Raw genomic sequence first — 26,290 nt, 5'->3', positions numbered from 1 at the left:
GCAGTCCATGGGGTCACAAAGAGCCGGACACGACTGAGCGACTGGACTGAACTGAACTGAGGCCCGCAGACAACGGACAGCTTGGCTTACATGGGTCCCAGCAGCTCTCATGGCTGAGAAGAGGGCATTCAAAATGAACGGCAAGCATTCAGGACACTAGTACTGAAGCAAAATAAAAGCAACAGAGACACGGGGCCTGCACACACCTGCCAGGCCCCGGGGGAGGCCCCGGTGAGCGAGCGGGGCGAGCATGCCTGCCACCCCTTCCTGCCGTGACTCATGATCCAGGGCGCCTGGCTGCCCCCTCCGCCGGGAACGCCCGCCCCTCCTGCCTGACCCCAGCCTCCTCCAGGCGCCCCTCGGAGGTCACTCATCCGAGATGACCTCCTCCCGTCCCTCGGGTCTCACTGCAGTCAGCCGACTGCCCTCTCGGGTCCCTCCACACTCTTCGGGCCGACGGGGCAGCCCTCCTGCCCACGGGGTGCAGCGGGAACCCCCAGTGCTGCTGTGTGTTAACGCTGGTTACCTGGGGGACTTCCCCTGAGAACTCACCACACTCTCCCTGTACAACAGATGCTTCTTCTGCAAGTGCAGGATACCCTGAGAAGTTATGTTTTAGAAAGCCGCTGGCTTTAAATCCAGAGAGTTCAAAGACATTGAATCAGATCTGTTCATTCAGAGAGACACAGCTCAAGGCCTTCTGATGGGATGGACACTTGGTGAGAAGCCGAAACGTAAAGGAAGCAGACGCCCGCTGACAGGCTGGGGTCGCCCAGGGACGCTGCGGCCCAGCCCCAGGTCTGCACACAGCTTCCCCCACTGCAGCCCAGCCAGACAGGGCACCGAGGAGGCCACACGCGAGGGGGGTCCAGGGCTGCCCCCAGCTCATCCTTGTCCCTGTAACCCCAGAGACTCCACTCCAGCCACGGCGGGTCCAGCAGCTCTGCCCGCAGTTAGGCGGGGTCGGGGCTGACTCGGGCCCCTGCACAGGCCTCTCTGAACACTGGGAAGACAGGAGCCACATACTCAAAACCCGCGAATCTTTTCCAAAGCAATGGCTCCAGCTGCCCCCAAGGAAACTCCCGAGAGCAGGGGCCACGGGGGTCATGTGCGGCCCGACGGCCACCTGCTCGGCCCTGACCCGGTCGCCCTGGAGGCGGCCCCTGCTGCCCACCCTGCCTTCTCGGGCAACACAGGCGTCCCTGTCACACGGATGAGCGGCCGCGGCCCAGCGCTGCGGGCTGTTCACGGCTCTCTATCCCCAGACAAGAGCGGATCTGAGGACACCAACTCACCCACGGGCGGCAGGGCAGCCGCCGGAGCTCCCGCGAGCCCACTCTGCGCTCAGGAGGGCCTCGCGCGGTCAGGCAGCACGAGGGGCCGACGACCCCCGTCACTCTGCCCACCAGCCTGTGCGTCCTGGGGGGGCCAGAGAGACGTGACCCCGGGGCAGACCTCCTCCCGAGGCGCGGCCCCAGGTGACACGTGACAGCCCATGTCCCCCGGCCCGTCCCGCATGGGCAGCTCTGAGACGAAGGCCTTGCACCAGCCCATCAGCCCAAGGCGGTCTGCAGGACCACCGAGGGGGAGGCAAGCCTGCGCTCGGCGCTGCCCCCAGCCGCCCCCAAGTGGTCCCCACTTCTCTCCGGGCTGGAGGGAGAAAGGACTCATCCAGTCCCCCCCCGGGGACGCCAGTCCGTGACCCCCCAGCTCAGGTGCTCAAAGCTCAGACCACAGCGCCCTGCTGCCCTGGGGACCCACTGCTACAAAGACCACGCAGAACAACAGGACGAAACCTCAGGTAGCAAATCTCAGATGAGCTCGCGCGGAGGCTGGTCCCCTCCGGGGCTGGGGTGAGGAGGCCTGATACGGCCCAGAGCAGAGCCAGCTGCCTGGGGAGGCCTTAAGAGCCAGCAAAGGCCACGGGGAGGCCGGGACGGGGCACACCTGCCCCCCCACAGCAGAGGGGAGCTCAGTGACCCTGTGCCAAACCCACGGGCTGCTTCGGGGTTTGCCCTGGGCGATTCTCCTGGGCCCCAGTGCGTCTCTGTTTCGCTCCTGGGCCTGCCTGCCCCCCAGGACCAAGGAGTCTCCCCCATTCCGGGGACACTGCAAGGGCCTCGCGGGGCGGCAGGACAGCCTCTGGGCACAGCCAGCAACCCCACTCCCAGGGCTCCGGGCCACATGCCCATCGAGAGCCGCCCTGGTCTCCCTGACCCGGACCCCAACGCTGCCGGCCGGACATGCAGCCCCCGTGGGGGCAGCTCCCTCAGACGGGCCCGGGACCCGCACCCACAGATCCCCCCGCAAGCACCCCACACACCCCCGCCCACAGCCCAGCCCAGGACCCGGCCCACTGGGCAAGCTCGGCGGGAACCGGGCTGGGGGACTCACCCCAAGGCCCCCACTTAGGTGCAAATGGTCACTCCTCCCTGGCCTCGAGGGGAGGAAGAAGGGGCGGGCGCGGCTCACCAGCCTGGGGGAGCGCTCGGGCCAGCGCGGGGCCCAAGTCTCAGACTAGAACCAGTGCCCGTCCACATCCCCGCCCAGGCCCGGGCACCGAGCAAGGCTCCAGCCGAGCGCAGTGAACACGGGAGCCCTCGGTCTGCTGAGCACACGGGTGTCTGCCCGCGTCCAGCCTCGCAGGGATCCCTACGACGGGTCACCAGACCATCACAGCGCCAGCAGCAGCCGGGCCGGGAGCCCACCGCGTGGACACGGCCTGAGTCCAGAGGCCGGAGGGGCCCCAACATGGAGGGCATCGCGTTCTGCAGTGCCCTCTCGGACACCCAGGCCAAACTAACATTGAGAAAATTGACAAATATTCTCCGACGGGCGAACTCCCCTGGGCACACCACCCTAGCACCCTGCCCCCCAAGGGCAAGGGCCCTGTCTCCCCGAGGCCTCGTGTGAGCAGGCCTGGCCCGAGGTCGCACCTGGTGGCCCCAACGGCAGGTGGAGCAGCCCCCCACCCTCCCACCCCAGGGGCTGCGTGTACCCCAAGACCTGAGCACAGGCGGCAGCACCTCCAGAGGCCCCACCGCTCAGGCTGACATTCCTTCCAGTCTGAGGGTCCCGGGCCCCGGCGCCTCACACGGGAGGGGTCAGCTGGGCACACGGGGGCGGGTCAGCTGGGCATACAGGGGTGTGGGCCTTGTGCTCTGAGCCCCAACAGGCCGAGAACCATCTGCAGAGGCCCCTGGGTGCCCAGAGCCACACATCACACCCTTCCAACCACAGCCAGCAGGCGGCCTCCACGCCTCCCAGGCCGAGGTCTGCCCCAGGTCCCAGCACAGCTCGGCCAAGAGCAGGAATCTGGGGAGAAGCACAGGTCAGGCCCCGCAGCTCACGCCCCAGCCTCCCGAGGAGGGAGAGATGGTAACCCCATGGCGTTGTGGCCACACCAGATTCAGAGAGGCTGAGTCCCCTGCCTGCTGCGGCCCAGCGACAGAGAGGCCTGCGTGCACCTCACACCAGCTCGGCCTGAGCAGACGGGCGGCGGTCCCGGACGCCAGGCACCGGGAGCAAGCTCTTCTCCCTCCGGGTCGGGGTCTGCGGGGGCCACGTGTCCAGCGGGGGCAAACCGCTTCCCCTCCGGGAGACAAGAAGACAGGCCATGCGGTGAGTGGAGCTGCTCCTCCCTGGGGCCCACAGGCGCGGATCTCGGCCCTCGAGAGCTAATCCCCTGTGGCAGGACATGTCTCTGCAACCTGGAGCTTCCACCTTTGTGCGCATTCAGCAAGTGCAGAAGGCTGCTCTCACGCGCACACTCCCCTGGAAATCTTCGGGGACCCCCAGCCACCCGGCTTGGACTGGGGGTTAAAGTCAGACGAGCACAAGTTCTCCACACCGCCGGGGGCTCCGGGACGGACGCTGCCTGGCAGGCACCCCCCCGGCCCGCCCCCACCGAGAGGGCAGGACTTTCTGCCCAGGTCACAGAGGGGCACTCTTGGTGGGACCCAGGCAGGACTGAGGACCCAGAGGCTGGTCTCTGTCCCGCATGGCAGCAGGTTAGGGTTAGGGTTAGGGTTAGGGTTACTGGTGGGAGTGTCAACCCCAGACAGGGTGCCAGGGCTCAGGCCCACTCGGAGGAGGGAGCCAGCGGGCAGGACAGCCGCCTGGCAAGGCCGGAGCACAGCGGGACCCATCACGAGCCTCCTCTGGGTGGGGGCGGGCCGGGGGCCATCTGCTGGGCCCATTCAGGGGAAGGGACCACTTCCCCTGCACAGAGCTCTCGGGGATTCCCTGCAAAAGCTAATTGCCTGGAAGCATAAATAACACCGCCCAGGGAGGCAGCGGGGCAGGGCCCGCAAGGCGCACAGGCCGCTGGAATGGGGAACAAGGGGAACAAAGCCGGCCCCAGCTGCTCCAAGCCCACCCACCCACCCACAGTTCCCAGGGAGGGAAGCAGCGGGGCTTTCAGAGATGTGGCCAGCTGGGCCCATGGAACTCCCTGGGTCCTATGAACCTACCTCTCTAAAAACAACAGTTGCCAGCCGGCAGGCCCTCGCCCCCAGGGATCCCCCCACCAACCCCCAAACACACGCACAAGCCCCACATTCATCCCAGGAGGGGCTAGGAGAGCCCGCTCCACCTTCCTGATGGGCACCCTCCCAGCCCCCAGCACCCGCAGATGGCAGGAGGGAGCCACGGGCCCAGAGGACCAGCCACAGCAACCAGAGGGTGCCCACCGCGGCCGCCGCCCGCCAGCCCGTCTCCACTTCCTCTCAGAGGACGGGTGAGCCCACCGCCCCCTTGAAAGATGAGGGAGGGAGGCCCGGAGGGGAGGTGACTCCTCGAGGTCATGCTGGGCATGGGGGCCACGAGCATCCCGGCCGCCACCTGGGGACCCCCAGCTCCCTGCCCAGGATGACCTCAGACGCAGATGGGACAGAAGCCCAGGATGCTGGGTCAGCCTCCTGCCACCTGCCCCCTGAGGAGAGAGAGAGAGAGACAAGAGACCCTCCAGAGCAGAACAATAACCAATGCCCTCGGAAGAAAGCAGCCGCTCCACCCCACAGGGTGCTGAAGGGGGCCCCCACCCTGCCCCGACACCCCCCACACCATGCCCCGACCCCCTACCCTGCCCAGCTCAGATGGGAAAGTGCCGGGAGCGCCGGCCTGCAGGGAGCGAGGTCAGACCTGGGCTCAGGTCCTGGCTGCTCCATGCTCTGCCTATCAGGGTCCCACCCGGGATGAGATAAGCCCATCGGGGTCCCCGGGGAGACACCTCAACATCTGATGGGGCTCCCTGTCCCCACCCCCCCAGAGACACCTGGGCCCCCTGGCCTGCCTTCTGTGGGCACAGGTGAGCCAGTCTGGCCCCCGCCTCCTCCAGGCAGCCCTCCTGAGCCAAGGCTGTGAACCGGGCGTCCAGACATCCGGCCCTAAAGCCGGCCCCGTTCTCCTGGGGCAACAGTCCCAAGCTCAGGCTGCATCAAGCATCGTAACGACTGCCCTGGCCTGGTCTGCTTCGTCAGGAGGTGGTGAGACTGCACAAGGTAGGTGTACTCGAGGGCACAGAACTCACACCTCAGAGGGCTGCAAGGCAGACGCTGGGTGTGGTCTACCACAGCTAAGCCACTGAGCGTGCACACCGCCCCTGCAGCCCGAGTATACACACCACCCCTGCGGCCACTGAGCAAGTGTACACACCGCCCCTGCAGCCCCTGAGCGAGTGTACACACCGCCCCTGCAGCCCCTGAGTGAGTGTACACACCACCCCTGCAGCCCCTGAGTGAGTGTACACACCGCCCCTGCAGCCTGAGTGAGTGTACACACCGCCCCTGCAGCCCCTGAGTGAGTGTACACACCACCCCTGCAGCCCCTGAGTGAGTGTACACACCGCCCCTGCAGCCCCTGAGCGAGTGTACACACCGCCCCTGCAGCCTGAGTGAGTGTACACACCGCCCCTGCAGCCCGAGTGAGTGTACACACCGCCCCTGCAGCCCCTGAGTATACACACCGCCCCTGCGGCCACTGAGTGAGTGTACACACCGCCCCTGCAGCCCCTGAGTGTACACACCGCCCCTGCAGCCACTGAGTGAGTGTACACACCACCCCTGCAGCCCCTGAGTATACACACCGCCCCTGCAGCCCCTAAGTGAGTGTACACACCGCCCCTGCAGCCTGAGTGAGTGTACACACCGCCCCTGCAGCCTGAGTGAGTGTACACACCACCCCTGCAGCCCCTGAGTATACACACCGCCCCTGCAGCCCCTAAGTGAGTGTACACACCGCCCCTGCAGCCCCTGAGTGAGTGTACACACCGCCCCTGCAGCCCCTGAGTGTACACACCACCCCTGCAGCCCCTGAGTGAGTGTACACACCACCCCTGCGGCCACCGAGCAAGTGTACACACCGCCCCTGCGGCCACCGAGTGAGTGTACACACTGCCCCTGCAGCCCCTGAGTGTACACACCGCCCCTGCAGCCCCTGAGTGAGTGTACACACCGCCCCTGCGGCCACTGAGTGAGCGTACACACCGCCCCTGCAGCCCCTGAGTGTACACACCGCCCCTGCAGCCCCTGAGTGAGTGTACACACCACCCCTGCAGCCCCTGAGCAAGTGTACACACCACCCCTGCAGCCACTGAGCGTACACACCGCCCCTTCAGCACGTGAGCTCTGGAACAAGGTTACAGATGTGCCCTCTCAATTCATAACAGGCTGGGTCACCCCGAGTGCCTTCCGTAGAAACCACTGCAACTGTCCTCTGCCTCGTTGCGGCCAGGCGACACTGACGTCCTCCAAAGCATCACAGCAGAGCAATTCCGGATGTTACCCCAATTAGTACCGTAAGCCTGAGCTAATTGATTTGTTCCAAAGGCCGTCATCCCAGCAGCTGGCTTCAATATACTTAACATCTAATTCCCAGATCCAGAGAGGCTGCCATTAGCGAGATTAATTGTACACACACACAATTTAATTCCTTCCCCTCTGCAGAAACAAAAGTGACACTTCTCCCAATTAAAGGACTGGGGGCCTGGTGACACGGCTAGTCATTCAGGAAGACGACACACCATCACCATTTAAATGGAGTGGCCATCAAGTTCCTCCCTGCCTGGGACACAGGGGTCAGGCCTGAGGGCCCGTGGTGGGGGTGAGGGGTGGGGTGCAGGGACCCGTTCTCCAGAAATCTCTCCTCTGACCTTCTCCACGATGAGATGAGGAGGTCAGAGGTAGGATGAAGGGTGAGAAGGGACTTGGACTCTGAGCTAGAAGGGGTTGGGGTCATCATCTTCTCTTCTGCCTTCAACTTGGGAAGTCGAGGCCCAGAGAGGCCAGGCCTTGCTCAAGGTCATGCCCAAGGTCATAAAACCAAGGAACTGTGGTTGTTGTTGTTTAGTTCTTAGGTCGTGTCCGACTCTTTGTGACCCCATGGACTGTAGCCCACCAGGCTCCTCTGTCCATGGGATCTCCCAGGCAGGAATACTGAAGTGGGGTGCCATTTCCTTCTCCAAAATCATGGATTAGAGGCCAGAAACGCTGGGACAAGTGCCGCGTGACCCTGAGATCCTTGTCCAGGAAATTAGAATAGTCATGGCTCCCACCCTATCAGGAGAGCGGCGGACCAAAGGGTCCCAGGGATACGACACCCAGAAGGAACCCTGAGGGCATCTTCCCTGGTGGCTCAGTGGTAAAGAATCTGCCTGCAATGAGGGAGATCCAGGTTTTATCCCTGGGTCAGGAAGATCCCCTGGAGAAGGAAATGGGAACCCACTCCAGTATTCTTGCCTGGAGAATCCATGGACAAAGGAGTCTGGTGGGTGCTAGTTCATAGGGTCACAAAGAGTCGGACATAACTGAGTGACTAACAAACACACATCCGCTCACGAGGCTTCTCATTTAGAAGCACGTATCTTCTGGCTTCTTCCCTGTCCCCCTGTTCAACCAAATCAGGCCTTCCAAATGTGGTGGGTGGTGCCTAATGAGCTCTCTGAATGCTAACACGGATATCAGACAGGGGAGCCCACAGCCTCCGTGGAGGAAGACTGGGATTATTAGTGTTTCTCGTGAATAATACATGACCCAGAGGGGCCAGCCCTGAGACGACCCCTCAAGTGATTATCTCTGCAGCGGAAGGAGCTGCAGGGCCGGCGGGGGGACCAGGTGAGGCTAATTAATGGCATCCAGGCGCAGACGGGCATGAGGGTGAGCCTCGGGGGCTGCAGCAAGCTCGGGCCCACGAGGGAGGCACAGAGCCCTGCACGGGACCGAGGCTTTAGTGGGTGAAACCAGGGTGTGAGTCAAAGACGGAGCCCGGGGGCGCTCCTGCTGTGGAGTCGGGCAGCTCTGGCCGTGAACCCAGCCCTGCACGACCGCACAGGGCGGTCTGTGCCTCGGTCTCCCCGTCTGTAATAAAGGGCTGACGGAAGCCACCTCACACCAGCTGTTGGGACTCAAGGAGTAATACTTGCAATGAGCCCAGCAGTGTAAACATACCGTGATTCCCAGCTCCTGATCAGATTTCTCCACCTCAAGATAAGCCGAGGGGAAAAAAACCCCGCGAGACTGAGGGAACCGGGGCTTAGCTATCCTCATCTGTGGCAGACTCCTCGCCACCCCACCCCCAGCTCCCTCTCCCTCTTTGGTGGGGGATGAATTCCAGATGAACACGGGGCTGCTGGGCAACTGATCCCACTTCCCATCCTTCCCTGCAGCCAGCCCTGACCTTGTAACCATGTTCTAAACATCAAAGGAGAAAGAAAACGGTAGGAGGAAGACCCTCACTCTTAAAAGTGCTGCTTTCTCCATTTTCTTCCCTAATGCACAGAATGGAGCGTTGGTGTGATGGCAGAAGCCAAGCAGCCATCATGCACCATGAGGAGGTCGCATGCCAGGGACGGGACTGGCACAGCAAGGGATCCTGGGGGCCTGAGCTGCAGGGACTGTGATGCAGCCTGGACTTCTGCCCTAAAGAGAGAAAGCCTCTGGCTTGTTCTGCTGCTTTTAAAAGATCTCCTGTTTCAGCAGCCACACCTATCTCACTAGCAGCCAACGAGGACGGGCCATCTTTTAAAATTGATGTACAAAAATATTCAGATCTCCTAATATCCCTTTGAGCATTTTTTGGCCCGAAGAGAGGAAGTTCAAAAGAAATAAGATAGACTTGCAAAAAAAAGAAAAGTAAAAAAGAAATGAAACTTTTCTCGCCAGGCTCTTGCAGGTGAGAACCAGAATCGTGCCCAAGGCTCAGAGGGAACAGAGGCATCTTGGGGACCCACAGGCAGGAGCAGCCTGGGTGCAGGCAGACAGGGCCGCCTTGGGGGACTTGGTCTCCAAACTCAGCTCCTCCAAGCAGTGTCCCCTCTCCCCCCTCACTCCAGCTCTCTCTTGCCCTCTCCTCCTGACCGGCTTTCCCTGTCCACCCACTGCCCAGCAGGACCACAAGCCAGCCTCCTCTGCCCCCGGCATCCAGCTCCAGCCAGCACCTCTGACCAGCTCCTGACCCAGCTGTCCAGGAGAGGGGTCAGCTGGGCTCTGCTCACCGTGCTTGGCCAGGACACAGGTCGTGGGATGCAGGGCAGGGACTCGGCGCAGGATGCGGGGCGCAGCATGGGGCACGGGGCCAAGGTCAGGGGACAAGAACACAAGATAAAGACTCAAGTCCCAGGCCAGCCTGAGGCACCAGATACCCTAAGCCAAGTGCCCGACCCCCAGGCCCCGTGGCTACACCACACAGGTGAGGCTGAGTGGGGCAAGAACAGAGAACAGAAGTCTGACCCCTGGCCAAGCCTGCCTCCAGCACCAGCCGTGCTGGGACATGAAACCACATCTGCCCCCAGCCTCTGCTTCCCCCAACAACCCCCGAGAATGGAGGGAACCCCCGGACTCTGAGCATCCTCTCCTGTGCCAGCCCTGCAGACTCTCAACAGGGGAAGGGAGGACCCACGGCCCGCCCCGGCCAGGCCCCCACGTCAGGCTGCGGGCCCGGGGTGGCTCTGGGTGCTGGACCGGAGGCAGGACTCTGGAAGGACCAGAGGCGATTCCTCCAAGGGGGTACCTGAGCCCACCAGCCACCCTCCTGGGGTCTGCAGCAACATTTGCTCGGGCTGCTTCCCCAGGCTTCCCCAGCGTCACCGCGCCCTGGGGCTTGGTCCAGCAGGCCCAGGAAGGCTTGTTCCAGGGAACATTCCGGACATGGGGCTGACACCTCACACAAGGAGTGGTAGGAACCAGGAGACGAAGGAGAAGCAAAAGAAACAGGCGGGAGGAGGCTGGTGAATCAGCCCTACTCCATCATCCTGGGGGGGGCAGGGACGGGAGGGAGGGGAGGACTGTAGGGGAGGACTGCAGGGGAGGGAGGGATGGAAGGATGAGGTGGAGGGGAGGAAGAGAGGGGTGTGGGGGAGGGCTGGAGGGGAACCATGAGCGCCTGTGTGAGGGTCCACAGGGCCCCCCAGCCGAGCCCCAGGCCGAGTGTGGGGCTGTGCATCGATCCAGGGCCATCCCGGCTCACGCCGAGGCGGCGGTCTGTGAGCTGGGAGCCTCCTCCAAACACAAACAGGCCTCTGCTTACTTTGGAAACGGGGGCGGGAGGCCGAGGGGGCAGGGAAAGCGGACACCCTGCAGAGGAGGCTCAGACCGCAGTCTATAAACACTCACGCTGCAAGGACAGCGTTAAGTTCCTCGCCCAAGGTCACCTGGCAAGTCGGTCCCAGGGTCCCCAGGAGCCAACCTGCAAACATTCCTGATGATTCCACTGCCTGAGGCAGGGCCCAGCCAAAGGGCAGCGAGGGGTCGTCCCGAGTGGACGCTGTCCGGGCCATGGGCCCGCATCAGACACCAGCAGAGATGGAGACAGGTGGGGCACCAGGGCCCGAGTCCGCAGCAGGAAGGGGGCGTGGAGGGGCTCGGGGCCAGGCCCCGGAGGAGGGCAACCCCCCAGCTTACTTGGGTAGATTCTTAACCCAGGGCCCTCGGAACCCTCTGAGAATCTCAGGAAGGCCGTGGGCCACCCTCTAGAACACAGCCCACCAAGGGGGCCGCAGACCCTGGCACCTGGACCACAGTGCCCAGACAGAAGGAGAGCTCGTGACCCAGGGCCCCAGAGAAGAAGAGGCACCTGCCCTCCTCCTGGGCCCGCAGCGACCGCAGGGACAGTCCAGGCCCTGAGCACAGCCCCACGGCCCCCAAGGCGGAGGACAGGCGGGCGCTGGGGTCAGGGCAGAACGCCCTGCCGGCGGTCTGGACAGGGAGGCAGGAAGGAAGGGGGGCCGGCCAGGTCTGGAGACGCCGAGCGAGGGAGGGAGACGGGGTGAAGATCACAAGGGTGAGTGTGGAAGGGGGAGGGAGGCAGAGGCCGACCTGTAGCAAGAACGCAGATGTTTAAAGCCAGTGACTCCAGAGCCAGGGCAAGGGGAACGTCACGCAGAGCCTGGAAGGTGCCCAGAGGAGAGGTGAAGGCACAGTTAAACAGCGCAGCCCTGGAGGGCCGGTGAGAGCGGAGGGGCGGGAGCCTGCTGTTCCCACTCAAGCCCAGAACTCGACTGCTTTGTTTGCCGCGTGTATTAGGGGACCTCCTGGGTGGGTCGGTGGTAAAGAATCCGCCTGCCAATGCAGAAGACGCGGGTCCGATCCCTGAGTCGGAAAGATCCCCTGGATAAGGAAACGGCAACCCACTCCAGTATTCTTGCCGGGAGAACCCCATGGATGGAGGAGCCTGGCGGGCTACAGTCCATGGCGTTGCAAAGAGTCAGACATGACTGAGCAACGGAGTGCACACGCACACATATGTAATTACCGGGACAGCAGTAAATGAGAATCGATGACCGACCCAAACGTCCATCAACAGGTCAACAGATGAACAACACGCGGCACACCAGGGGAACGGCATTCAGCCGTTAAAAGGAACGAAGCTCTGCCCCGAGATGGACAAACCTCCAAAGCCTCGCGGCCAGAGAAGCCAGACCCAGGAGGTCACCTCTTGTGAGACTCCATTTACATGAAACGTCCAGAGCGGGGGCGTCCACGGAGGCAGAAAGTAGCCCAGTGGTGGCCTGGGGCCTGGAGGGGGCGTGGGGAGTGACAGCTGACGGGCACAGGGTGTATTTTAGGGAGATGAAAATGACCTGGGATTAGACAGCGGCGGTGGCTACAGCTCCGTGAATATACGCACTAAAAATCACCCAGCTGTGCACTTTATGAGGACGCGCTCCTTGGCATGTGAGCTCTATCTCAGTAAAGCTGTTTGTTTGGGTTGCTTTTTTTTTAAGTGAGAACGTTGGCTTCTACGAGCTGGCAAAAAATGCCTTGGAAAGGCCAGAGCTGTCATCCGAGTTCACGCCTCCTTCCTGAGCGTCTCTGAAGGAGTGAGAGATTCCTGGTGTGCAACGGCTCCTGGGCAGCACCACGTGGGTCACCTCTGCGCACACCACCCGTGCTCACAACCCTGAGTTTCCGCTGACTCGCCCTAGGGTGGCTGTCAGATGCTGCTCGCTAATGTAACCGTATTTGCACACCACTGTGATCGTGCAAGCCACATTCGGTTTCCATGTAACATTTTTATTCCATTTTGGTTTTATTCCAAAACCTCCCATAAGCTGTTTCTTCCTTCCAGATCTGTATTTGGGAGATCTGGGGACTCATGGAGGTCACCCCACAGATCTGGTTTTAGAGAGAAAGGCAAAGAAATGTAGCCCAGAGTCACTCAAGTCTAACCTCAAGGAGTGGGCATCCCTGAAAACCAGGAGGTGTCAGGGCGAGAGGCGGGGCGCCAATATTGGGGGTGGCCTGGGGTCACCCATAAGACCACCAAGCCCAAGGTGGGGGGGGGCAGTCCCAGGGGGTGCAAGATGCAAAGATCCTGAGCTTGAAGACAGCCAGATAAATCCAGAGAAATCTATTTCATGAACTGTGAACAGAAAAGTGCAATTTCATAGTAGCGTTATTTTTAGTCGTGTGTTTTCTAAAATGTAAGTAAATCAAGAAATTAAATATTTAAGTAAACAGTTGACGGTTTCATCTGTCTCTGAATGCTTATAAAGTCTTGGTGACCCAGCAATGTGAAATCCTCTCACTGGGAAAAGGATGGGAGCAGCCTGCCTCTTAGGCTTCTTCTTAGTGGGGTGTATTCTGCACCCCAAGTCACAGGAAGCATCCGGGGTTCCCTCTTCTGGGCCAACCCCCCAGAGAACTGAATACCCAATGCTTTTTCTAGAGGCTTTAAGAGCTTGAAGAGGCAGATAAAATAATCCCGAACCCTCCCTTTCAAAACCTCAACCCACCTCACATACCAACAAAGGCAAGGATGGATGCCTCGTCATCTGAGTTCCTGTCCTCTGGGGTCCGGTGAAATGCAAACAGGAATTACCTCCAGTTCTCCCGACCACCTGCCGAGTGGAACCAGACGGGTGCCCCCCCCGCCCCGCCCCCAGGGCAGCAGACACACAGGCAGGAACCAGGCGGTGTGATGCCCTGAGTGCCGGGCGCTGACCCACCCCAGCCTCACCCAGCCACGCCGCACTTGCTCCTGGCTGGGGCACGGCCAGGAACCGGCTCGCACGGGGTCCTAACTCCCCGGAGAGGCCCACGGTCCCCACGGTCTCTCCTGCCCATCACCGCACGCCCCCCTCGACTTCCGACAGTGGCCACGCCATCCGGGGCACAGACTGTGTTCTGGGCACCCTGCCCCGGGCACCAAGCTCACGGTGTGCCCCAGGGAGGGCACGGCCATCCTGCGGCTGGTGAGGGCACGGGGGCAGTCCCCTGCCACTGCAGGTTTGCAGCCACAGATCAAGGCCAGGTGGGCCCTGCCTCCCCCCGCCCCCACCAAGCCAAGTCTGCAGCGAGGACCCCCGGCCCTTCCCCCCACGAGCGTCCCTTACCGTCCCTGGGTCTCGGAGCCACAGATCTCGCCTGGCATGCCAAGCCAGCTCTTTGCAAAGACTTGTGAAGCCCACCTCCCCAAGAAGCCCCTCCAGCACGTGGGGGTAGAAAGAGGCTCTCTCTGGGCCTCTGCGTGTTAAAAATCTAAACATGAACGGACCTGGAAACACCGTCTGCACTAACAGTAAGTGACATTTCCACCCGCGTAGAAGGAAGGCGCCCTCGGCCAGCACGCAGGGCCGACACGCCAGCGCCGCTGTGCTGCTAAACGGTCAGGAGACGGGGCTGAACACGGCAGGCGCCCACCAAAGGGGAGAATGAGTGTTGGGGGAGCACGTGGGCAGCAGTACAGACCAGAAGCTTCTACTGGCAGGGGGGCCGGGCCGGCTGCCAAGCGCGGTCACCCAAGCCCCCAGACTCCAGCTCAAGCGCCGCACGATGTCAGCGGCTGCTCTGGGGTGGGCGGAGCGGGGAGCCTCCTGGGGGCCCCGGGTCTGTCCCCCTCTGCCCGGGTACAGCCATCTGGGTCGGCCTACCCACCAGCATCCTTCCAGCCAACCCGGTCATCCATCCAGCCCCCGGCTCTTCTTCACACCGTCTCCCTCAAGCAGTCCATGTTCTTATTACTCCCAAGGGCGACCAGGTACGTGAAAATGCTGCTCTCACCACGCCTGGGGGGCGGCCAGGTGCCCTCCCCGAGACCGAGACACGGACCCCACGCCCCAGGGCTCTGCACGCAAACCCAAATCTCCCCCAAATCCCCGACGACTCGTGTCACAGAACCCCAGGGCAGCGCGAAAGTCAAACCACCCACCCCAAATCCGCCGATGCCTGGGGGCTGAGCCCAGACCTCAGTCCCCCAGCCTTCTCTCTCCCGACACGTGGAGACCCAGCTCTCCCACAGCACACCCGGGACCCACCCGGTCACAGCGGCTGGGACACACCAGGGACCACCCCTCATCCCCTTACCACAGACAGACACAGTGACCTGTGGGAGCGGGGCCCCGGGCCAGCCCAGGGGATCGTGCCCAAGACCACCCTGCCCACCAGGCGGGCCAGCCCAGCGGATCCGGCAAGCCCAAGACCACCCCCCTCTGACCAGGCCAGCAGCTCAGCATCCAATGGAAGGCGGGGCTTGGATCTCGGGCATCCACACCATCCCCCATACCTCCTTCAACCAGGGCACCAAATGCGCCTACATGGACATGGGGGGAAGGACACCTGCCCACGCCCAGCTGGGCACGAAGCCACGGCCCTGCGCCGAAGTCCTCACTCAGCTACAGGAGAGCAAACCTCACAGTGCTCCGGTCATTACGGCCAGTGGGCACAGCCCAGGGGTCCGCTCCTCCCCCAGGGCAGCTGAAGACCCCCCATGCGGAGCCAGTTACCCATCCCCAGTGGCTGCTCTGAACTCACCCGACCCCCATACCCAGGGCGGAGGTGCCCCCAGCCTCGCCCAGCTGACCGTGGTGACCAGGAGGAGGAGACTCTTGACCCCAGCTGGTCCCGCAGGCAAGAGACTGAGCAGGCGACCAGGTGAGCGACTCCAAGGCAGACGAAGGCGCAGCGCCCCTGGGAGCAGATTCGCGGGACACAGAAAGCCTCACCAGAAGCACGACTGATAGACAGACTCCAGGGGGAGACGCTGACATTTCCTGGACACGGCCGCCAGCCTCGTAAATCAAGCCCCACTCTCGGCGCGGCCGTGCCAGCCTTTATAAATAAATGCCAAGCCTAATGAGTTTCCAAACGACCCGGCTGAAGTGACAGACACGGCAGAGTGGCGGGCAGTCCCCACGCACCGGGGAGGGTCACAGGGGCTCAAACGGAGCAGGCGGGGGGCGGACGCACTCCCCCCACCCCCCGGGCTGCCCACCCCAGAGGAGGGCAAGGCCACACAGGGCCTGCCGCTCCCGCTGGGAGCTCACGGACCCTCCCGGCACCGCCAGCGCCAGTGTCCTGGCGGTCGCTCAGGGCCAGAGCCCCAGGCAGAGGATGGGAAGCCCGGGCAGAGGATGGGGAGCCACCCGAGACAGAAGGGGCTGCCCCTCAATGCCCCAGCCTCACCGCCAGCCCCTGGGGCGAGGCCAGTGGGCACGCCTCCTCCTCCGGGAGGCTCTGACCGCCCACCCTCCTCACTGCCCTGGCACCTCCCAGACCTTCCTGCCCACCCCGATGTCCCCCAGCAGACAAGGACCCCCAGGGCCCACCCTGGCCAATCTGGGCCCTCAAGGCCCATGGCTGCTCTGCGTCTCCTCTGACTGGGAGCCCCCCGAGGGCAGGATGCGTTTCAACAACCGCGCGGACTCGCGGCCCCCATGAGCCCCACTGAGGCGGGCAAGGGGAAATGTGGACGCTTGTCCCCCCCTCGCCTCCGTGGCCTGTGGCCGCCCTCTGACACCCAGCTGTCATGGGAAGGCAGAGCCGTGGGATGGACGGCCCCGGAGGAAACGGCACCCCCTGGACTTGTGCGAGGCGAGCCTCGAGGGCAGGGGAGACGCCGGGAGGGCACTGGGCGGGACCCGGGCCGTGGGAAAGCCCTGGCCCCGGGGAGGAGCTGGACCAGACGCGTCCCTGCTGTTACGCCAGCCTCTCGAGGCACAGAACCCACGAGGGCCTGTGGGGCCGTGGTATCAGTCCCTGGGTGACGGCCGCTGTCCGCCCTGTTTACATGGCCCCAGCCACAGGCTTTCCACTTCATGACACACGGCAGCCACCCGACCCCTTTGTGCAGCCCCTGCTGCGTGCTCGGTCGTGTCCGACTCTGTGGGACCCCACGGACCGTAGCCCGCCAGGCTCCTCTGTCCATGGGATCCTCCACAAGAATACTGGAGTGGGTTGTCATTTCCTTCCCCAGGGATCTTCCCAACCCAGGGGTCAAACCCTGTCTCCTGCTTGGCAGGCGGGTTCTCTACCATCTAAGCCACCTCTACCATCTAAGCCCACTGTGCAGAGAGGGAGCTAATCAGTGAACGACTGGGTCCCACCCTCTCGCAGAAGCCTCGTCTGACCTGGTATCACAGAGAAGCGTTTGCTGGCGCTGTCCCAAAGCCAGACGCCGGGCCAGACGGAAGCGAGGATTGCTGGGCCCTGCCCCCAAGAGACGGGCAGTCATCACCTCCCCAGAGGGAAAGCCAGCCCCCAGCTCTGTCCCCCACAGAAAACCACAGCAGAAGCAGTGAAGCCCTCGAGGTCGTGAGAGCTGGCACCAAGACCAAGGCCTCCGCGGAGCAGTCTGGAACCTCCGGACCTAATGGCCCAGGAAGACCCGGGGGCGGAGGCAGCCGCAAGTCAATCCCGGAGCCCTGAAGGGGACCACGGAGGCCTTCCTGTCCCAGGTCCCCGGGGCAGACCCGTCTACAAACCGTGGGGCAGGAGCATGCCCCTCACCCGGGTGGGTTCGGCAGGCCCTGCAGCCCCGAGACCCCCATGCGGGGCCCATGTAATGTGATGGAGGCCAGGGCATCCTCCTGCGGCAGACCCCACCAGGGAACTCAGCTCCCAGGATCCCACATCTCCCAGGGCCGGGGCGGGGGTGAACAAAGAATAGAGGAGAACCGTGTGATCTTTAAGTCACAAACCTGCAGTGTACGACCCGGGACTTCCCTGGTGGTCCAGTGGCTAAGACTCTGCGCTCTCAAAGCAGGGGGCCCAGGTTCGATCCCTGGTCAGGGAACTAGATCCCACATTCCACGACTAACCTGGTGCAGCCAAATAAATAAAGTTACAAACAAACACACACACAATGTTTGGCCCCAAACCAGGAGCCTAGAGCAAGCCGGGGTGAACCACAAGCCTGCCCAGCCCCATCCTGCATCCCTGCAGAGAAAGCTCACTGTGAAAAATGGTCACGGAATCCTTCCGACAAACTCTCTCCCAGTGGAGACGAGCTGGACGCTCGATGCTGAGCTGGGCTTTCTGGTCTCCTTTGCCCTCCCAGGGGCAGGGTAGTCACGTGCCTCCTGTTCCAAGTCCCTGGCGAAAGTCACTCCCAGGGTGGAGTTTCAGCCCCAGACCCCCCAGCGGGGTCAAACCCAGTGCCTCCACTGCTGAGCTGCAGGATCAAGTACAACCTGCAGCCTCTCTGAGCCTCAGTTTCCCCACCTGCAGACCAACCGCCACAGCCAACGAGACTCTGGTGCCTGGACACAGCCCAGGTTACTCCTCGGTCTTGACGTGGTTGAGGGTGGCACACGCCACCCACGTTCACATTCAGCTGGTTCACAGCCACGTGTATCTGCAAAAAGCATGGGTCAGCTGCTCGCTACGGGGCCCCAGGCAACGGGCTACACACAGGAAGTGCTCAGAACAGAGCCCAGCCCGGATCAGCACTCGCTAAATATTAGCAGGGATGGCGGGGGGCACCCACACACGGGAGAGGCTGGCAGTGTCTGGCCAGAGCTGTGCAGATCAGACACCCCGCCTGGGCCACGAGGAGGATAAGCCTTGGAGAAGATGAAGGACACGGGGGAACAGGGCCAGAGAAGACACCCAGATCCTCCTTTCTTCAACTCTGAACCTGCACCTGAAGACTGTTTCTGTTTAGGAAGGCGTCCCCTGAAATCCCCAAACAAGCACTGAGTTCAAACTCCCCGCGTATGCCGGCAGGGACGAGCTCACGAACTCTCCTAGCCTCAGCTGCGGCAGAGCTGGCCGCCTCTCATCCTCCATCCTGCCCTTCGGCCTCACCAGGCGCTCTCCCTCTTTATCAGGGACAGCCCAGGACAAAAGGCCACATTTCCAAGGCTTTCCTGTAACCATACGAGGTCACGTGACTACTACCGGGACAATATCAAGGATATCAGAATGGTGCCTGGAGCTTCCACAAAGTCTGCTTACGTAAGTCTGCTTCCCCTTCACCATTCTCTCTACTGCCTGGAATAGAGAAGCAATGGCTGGAGCTCTTGCTGCCATTTTGGACCAGGCTGGAAGGCTGGGGCTAGAAGCCAGTGATGAGGATGCAGAAAGAAAGAGGTGCCTGGGTCTCTGATGATTCTGTGGCAGGGTCACACCTGCCCTAAACTGCCTACTTCTTTTATGAGAGAGTAAACCCTTGGAAGTTTAGGCTACGGTTGTGTTGGGTTTTTGCTACAACCAGCAAAGTCTACTCTGGTGCAGGCTCGGGTCTTCCACGTGAGGACAGCACCAGAGGAGCACCATGCTGGGAGCTCCCTGATGGAACTAGAACCGACCCCATTTCATAGATGACAGACCAGTGAGCCACTTGCCCACAGTTGCACACAAACGGGTGAAGGAGATGGAACCCAGAGCTCACTCATTGGCAGAAGCATCCGAGAATGCTTGGGGGAGAGGGCGTGGAGAAGTCTACAAACGCCTGAACAGGACACGGCCGTCCCGAGGCAGCCGGGTGTTTACCTCCACGTGGGACAGAGCCAGAAACAACGCTGCAACTGGGCGGGTGGGGGCAGGGCGTGGTCTCCTGCCTGTCAGAACCCCTGGCAATCAGGCCGTGAGATGTCTGGCTGGGCACGCCACATCACAGGAGCTCAGGTCCGATCTCTACTATTTTGACATTTGATGAACAGGATATATTCACACGTCCATAGTGTACTAGGAAATACGGGTGTTTTTCTTTTGTTGGCTGTGCTGGGTCTTTATTGCAGGACGCGGGCTTTCTCTAGGAGCAGTGATCGTGGTCTATAGTTGCGGGCTTCTCCTGCTGCGATGCAGTGGCTGAGTAGTGGCCGGTGGCACGTGGGATCTCAGTCCCCGACCAGGGATCAAACCTGCGTCCTCTGCATTGTAAGGCAGATTGTTAACCACTAGACCACCAGGCAAGTCCCCTTGGAAATTCATTTTCAGTTGATAATTTTTTGAACTTTTGGCTGCACCCCACAGCACGTGGGTCCCTAGTTCCCCAACCAGGGATCAAACCCATGCCCCCTAGCCTGGAAGGTGGAGTCTCAACCACTGGACCCCTAAGGAAGTCCCAGAAGTATGTTTTTAAATAAAGAAAAACAAAATGAAAAGAGAATGCCTCACTCCAGGGCAGGTCCCAGAGTGGTGCTGTCCCCCACAACTTCCCTCAGGGAGCAAAACACTCTGTGTCCCCCACACACGTGGCTACTGAGTACCTGAAACGTGCCTGGTACAATGGAGAGAGAGAGTGCCGTTAACTGTCAACAGCTCTATTCAAGCGTGATCCACACACAGTTCAGTTCAGTTCAGTCGCTCAGTCGTGTCCGACTCTTTGCAACCCCATGAACCGCAGCACGCCAGGCCTCCCTGTCCATCACCAACTCCCGGAGTCCACCCAAACCCATGTCCATTGAGTTGGTTATGCCATCCAACCATCTCATCCTCTGTCATCCCCTTCTCCTCCTGCCTTCAATCTTTCCCAGCATCAGGGTCTTTTTTCAATGAGTCAGCTCTTCACATTAGGTGGCCAAAGTATTGGAGTTTCAGCTTCAGCATCAGTCCTTCCAATGAACACCCAGGACTGATCTCCTTTAGGATGGACTGGTTGGATCTCCCTGCAGTCCAAGGGACTCTCAAGAGTCTTCTCCAACACCACACTTCAAAAGCATCAATTCTTCTACGCTCAGCTTTCTTTATAGTCCAACTCTCATATTCATACATGACTACTGGGAAAACCATAGCCTTGACTAGACAGGCCTTTGTTGACATAGTAATGTTATCTAGAGTGTGTAACCCGATTGGTTGTGACATTTGTATGTACCCAGGAAACACGCATGTCTCCTCCTGCCCTCCTTGGATACCCCGCCCCGCCATACAGACATCATTGCTCCTGAGGGTCCCTATGCCCAGCCCAGGGCCAGCCAGCACTTAGCCGACCCTGTGCTCCCAGCCAGCCCCCTGGGGGAGATAAAAACATGCAGCCCAGGTCTCATATCTGAGTGCCCAGGGCATGACTCTTAGGCCTGAGCTGTGGCATCACCTGGGCATTGGCGGGAAGTTGAGAAGCCTGGGTGGCCATCAGGACCTGCTGAGCCACAACCCGGGGGAGGCAGGATCGGGACTCCAGGCGGTACCCGGGACTCCGCGGACCTGCTGAATCACAGCCCCGTCAGGCGGGATGGGACTCCGCGCTGGTAAACACACTCCCTCTGCTTTAACGCTCCAGCACCCGCTGACACTTGAGAGCCACGGTCTGCATCACTGCCTAGAGAAAATGCATTCAGGCGGCTCAGACAAGTTTGCAGGGACCTGTCTCTTCCCAGCAGACACTGTACCTGATAGATCTCTGCAGTAAAGCTGGGGGGCAGTGTGCACATCTGTGGAACAACTGTGACACTGCGGGGTGTGTGGTCCCCCCGTGACCTCTGTCCCCATGCCATCAAAAGAAATAGATACATTTGGTCTCTGCTCCCGGTTCCTGATAAAAGAGCTTCTAAGACCCTTGGGATTTCCTGGGTTGTAGGAGCATCTTTTGTTCTGATGAGGTGACTCTGGGTGGGCTCATGGATAGTTCAGGATGGGAGCTGGTCACCAAGAAAGATCAAACCTTTGAAACTTGGAACTTCCAGGACTTCCCTGGAGGTCCAGTGGTTAAGAAACCACACTTCCGATGCAAGGAACGTGGGTTCAATCCCTGGTTGGGGAACTAAGATCCCATATGCTATGCGGCGTGGCCAAAAAAAAGAAAGAAGAAAGAAAATTCAGAACTTTCAGCCTCATATCCCCTCCTCCCTGGAAGGGAGGGCAGCTAGAGGTTGAGTTAACTATATCAATCACGCCAGCGAGAAGAAGCCTCCGTAAATATCCCTCCACTGTGGGGTCTGGAGGGCTTCCGGGTTGGTGAGCACACAGGGGGTCGGGGGAGAGGTGCTCCCAGCTGGGGAGGCTGCCCCTTCCCCATCCCTGCCTGTCCACCTCTTCAGCTGACTGCCCCGAGCTGCATCCTTTATAACAAACAGGTGAGAGCAGGCCAGGTGCTCACCCGAGTGCTATGGGCCGTTCCTGCAGACCCCGAGGAGGGCTGGGGGGAAGCCCCCGGTTCATAACCAGTAGACCAGAAGCACAGGTGATAACCTGCCCTGTGACAGGGGTGTGAAGCGGGGGCAGGCCACGAGGCTGTGCCCCCGGAAGGTCTGTGCTCACAGCAGGAAGTGTCAGAACTGCCCGGTGCAGAAAACCTGCACGCTTGCGGAGAATAGAGTAAAAGAGAGGGTTTTCTCTGGGCCCTCACTCACTCTGCTGTATCCTGCACCCAGGTGGCGCTAGCGGTAAAGAGCCCGCCTGCCAAAGCAGGACCTGTAGGAGACAAAGGTTTGATCCCTGGGTGGGGAAGATCCCCTGGAGGAGGGCATGGCAACCCACTCCAGTATTCTTGCCTGGAGAATCTCATGGACAGAGGAGCCTGGCGGGCTACAGTCCATGCGGTCCCAAAGAGTCGGATATGACTGAAGCATCTTAGCACACACTCACATCTGCGGGGACAGCTGTGAGCACTGGGGGGCATGATGTCCCCTGGATGAGGTTCTGTCCCCCTCACACTTTTCTACTGATAACGTCTCCTCAAAGTGCTGGCACGTTCACGATGTCCTCAAGAGGAGATGCTATGCAGGGGCCTGACCGTCCAGTGGGGCTGGGTCAGCATTCAGGTGGGTGCAGAGAGCCCTGTCCACTGGGGAGGTCTGCTCAGAGAGCCCCCCACCCAAGACCTGCAGGGGATGGGGGCTGGCACAGCCCTGGCGGGGGTCCTCTGGAAACACAGGCTCTGAACTCTCCACGGACACTGGGCACCCAGACCACGTCCTGCCCTCTCCGGCAAACATAGGGCCATCTGGGGGATTCTGGAAGGTCCCAGACAGCTCCCGCCTGGGGTGTCCACACAGTGCTGAATGCAGCATTAAAGCCTCCTGCTAGCCGTTCCCCCAGAGCCTGGCTCCAGGGCAAGAAGCAGATGCCGGTCAAAGGGTTTGTTTGTGCCTCCCCCTTCCAGAGAGGATGAAGGCCCCTCTCCCCTCATGGGGCCCGGCCCCACCTCCCTTGGTGGAGGCATCGCCGAGGGACAACCACTCTGCCTGCAGCCGTCAGAACCCAGGGGTCTGTCCCACAAGCACGGAGGATGGACGGCTGTGTCCAGGAAGACCCAGGCCCAAGACGGACACCGCACGTCTGTGGGGAGGAAAGGATGCCCGGACGCCACGTGCAGAGACCCCGGCTGGGCGAGGGCGGAATCACTCAGTTCGTCTGCAGAGGTTAACGGGGCGCGAGCTGTGTGCCAGGCACCGCTCTGACGCTGAGACTCATAGACGAGCCGGAGACGGCCCCTGTTCTCAAGGGACCAGCCTTCTCTCGGAAGAGCGGCGGGAGCATATTAACAAGAGGCTGATCCGCATTCCGGAGAAAACAGGGCGGGGCGCGCGGGAGGGCGTGGCCAGAACTGGGCCGGGAATGGGCGGGGCGCTCGGGGAGGGCGTGGCCAGAACCCGGCAGGGCGGCGAGGACCTGGAAGGGGTGAGGGGCGGGCCGTCCACGCCAGTCCTGGTGGGGGGGGCAGCTGGCTGGACAGAGCAGCTGCCCCCGAGGTCAGCAGACCGGGGAGGGGGAGCCACCGCAGGGCCGTGGGCCTGGCCGATCCTTGTGGGGACCCTGGCCAGGCTATTCCTCCGAGCGAGCGTGGACACGACAGAGGGTCTGAGCAGAGGACGGGCACAGCAGACCTGCATCTGAAAGCCTGCTTCGGCCGTTTCGTTAAGAGCAGACGGTGGGAGGGGGCAGGGGCCGCGGCAGAGAGAACAGACAGGAGACAGAAGCCGGGACTCGGCCTCCAGCAGGGCACGTGGCACCCAGGGAGTTCCGGGCACCTCGCGTCAGGCGACGGACCTGCGCGGCTGGGTGCTCTATGCTGCGGGCTGTACCCCTCCACCCACCAGAGGCCAGCACCCCGCCCCGTCCCCTAGGGAGACATCATCCCCTGTTTCCTGGGCCGGGGGTGGGGGGTGGGGGGCAGAACAGCCCGCTGAGAGTGGACAGGTCAGATCACGGAGGAGGAGCCCCCAGAGCTTGCTGATGGACTGTGTGGGTGTGTGAGAAGGACAGTGGGGGACAGCAGAGTTCCAGTTTGGACGCCCCCAGCCCCAGGTGGACTCAGGACAGTGTGTCCCCCGGCTCCTGGGCCGGTTCAGACAGCCCAAGAAGCCCTCCACCTCCCACCCTGCTCGCTGGCTGTGAGCAAGGATGCGTAGAACCCAATGCTAGTAAGAAATGCTAGTTAAGATGCTAGTAAGATGCTAGTAAGAAAACTAGTTGGTTCCTGCCTCCCTTCCCCCACCCAGACACAAGCCCCTCCCAGGACCCACCCCCACCCCTCTGGTATCCTTCCTGTCCCCAAACCCTTCAGCAGGGCCAAAGTAGAGGAGCTGGACAACCCCGACGCCAAGGACATGCTCAGTTTCTGGACCTTGGATGCAGAGACCACGTCAGGGAGCCACAGAGGGGCCAGCTGGACAGTCACGGAGACGCAGCATCAGACTGCCATTTGGGGATGGCCGTGGGCTTCCTCGGTGACTCAGATGGTAAAGAATCTGCCTGTAGTGCAGGAGACCCGGGTTCGATCCCTGAGTCAGGAAGATCCCCTGGAGAAAAGCATGGCTACCCACGCTACTAGCCTTGCCTGGAGAATGCCATGGACAGAGGAGCCTGGCGGGCTACAGTCCGGGTTGTAAGAGTCGGACACGACTGAGCGGCTCAGCACACACATGGAGAGATCAGGGGGCATCGGGAGGTGGGGCCCTGCAGAGACGAGCACACCGCCGTGCCCGCCGCTCTCCCCAGTCGGTCCCCTCGAGAAAGCCCTGCCCCACGGCGGGGGTCTGTCCAGAGCCGCACCGCACTGTAAACGTCCTGGCTCCAGCGGCAGGCGTGTCAAGTCAGTTACCGGTCAACAGAAACCTTGAAACAAAACACCAACCAACCAAAAATGACAACTCAGCTTAAATCCCTCAGGCCCTAAACCCTGGGAGGTGCCCTGAGCAGTCCCGTCGTCAGAAAGGTCATGGTCCCAGTAAGGCAGACCCAGAACAACAGGTAACCTGGCAATTCTGCTCCCAGGCATCGAGAGCAGGTGTTCAAACAAATACGTGCACACGAGTGTACACAACAGCTCTGTTCACGATAACCAGCAAGCCCTGGACATCACGGACATCATCAGATCCTACAATGCAATATTCCTCAGCTACAAAAGGAAAAAGTCCTGGTGAGGACAACGTGGATGAACCCAGGAAGCCAGACCCAGAAACGATGCACAGTAAGAGTCCACTTATGCGGGCGGTCCAGAAGAAGCGAGTCCGCCAGCCTGGAAGCAGAGGCGGCTGCAGGGGCTGGGGAGGGAGAGGGGAGTGGCTGCTAACAGGTGTGGGGTTTCCTTCCAGGGTGACGGATGGAACATTCTGGAACTACACCATGGTGGCAGTTGCTCTACACCAGGAATCAATTTAATACCACAGAGTTGCACACTTTCAAGTGGTTAAGTGCTATGTCTATTCTACCACCAAAGACAGAGACAGCCCGACAGACCATCCCATGGAGTCCTGTCCAGGGCTCTGGAATGGGACCGTGACACCGGTCACTGGTCCTCCCGCCTCTTTGTCTGCCGTGGGCCAAGCGGGCATCAACATCCTCCAAGCCGAGGGCAGCTTGCACAGGGGGAGGAGCCTGGAGGCAGCAGAGGACCCCGAGTGGTGGTTGTTTTGAGAAAGGGGCCTGCCGGGGGGCCCGCCCTGTCCTCTCATGCTGTCTCCTTCCCTTCCCGGCGCTCACGTGCTGACAAGGGCCCCCACTCTCGTCCTTTCGGGCCCTGGTGATGTCAGGAGACTCTCCCAAGGTGGATGGGGCCCCTGGCTGCCCAGCCACTGCACCCCATCCCTGAACCTTCTTCCCTGCTGACACACCCCCAGCTGATATTCTTGGGGGACCCTGCGGGTCCAAGTGAATCGCTCCCCAGGAGCAGAATTGTCACAACAAGGAAACTCTTTTTGAAAAAAAATGCCAGGCAGGGGGCCCCGGCAGCTTTGCAAGGCAGCTGGAGGACACAAGCCTTCGATGAGCCCCTTGTCTCCAGGGAGGGGCTGGGCGGAAGCACCAAGGGTGCAGAACCCGTATGCACATACATAGCACATGTGATCACATACATGCATATGGACACACACGTGCACAAGGACACAGAGCACGTGTGTCCTATGCATGCACATACATACCACACGTAACCACATACATGCACACGGACACAGAGTGCATGCACCATACACATGCACATACATACCACACGCAATCACACACATGCATATGGACACACATGCACAAGGACACAGTGCACATGCATCCTACACATGCACGTACATACCACATGTAACCACATACATGCACATGGACACACACCACACAGAGAGACACAGAGCGCATGCACCATATACATGCACATACATACCACACATAATCACATACATGCATAGACACACACCACACACATGCAC

General features: G+C 61.1%; 1 protein-coding gene and 1 non-coding gene across 5 annotated transcripts in view; one reads left to right on the top strand and one right to left on the bottom strand.

Moving 5' to 3' along the window:
• Positions 1-26,290, bottom strand: part of VAV2 (vav guanine nucleotide exchange factor 2) — a 177,179-nt gene that overhangs the window by 95,337 nt on the left and 55,552 nt on the right. The gene's annotated exons all lie outside the window — the stretch shown is intronic.
• TRNAE-CUC lies at positions 17,433-17,505 on the top strand. The gene has a single exon. It is a non-coding gene; the product is annotated as a tRNA-Glu (tRNA).

Source organism: Cervus elaphus, chromosome 11 (genome assembly GCF_910594005.1).
Source record: "Cervus elaphus chromosome 11, mCerEla1.1, whole genome shotgun sequence".
NCBI lineage: Eukaryota > Metazoa > Chordata > Mammalia > Artiodactyla > Cervidae > Cervus > Cervus elaphus.
Note: the sequence above shows the minus strand (reverse complement) of the source record. Positions and strands in the feature narration are given on the sequence as shown.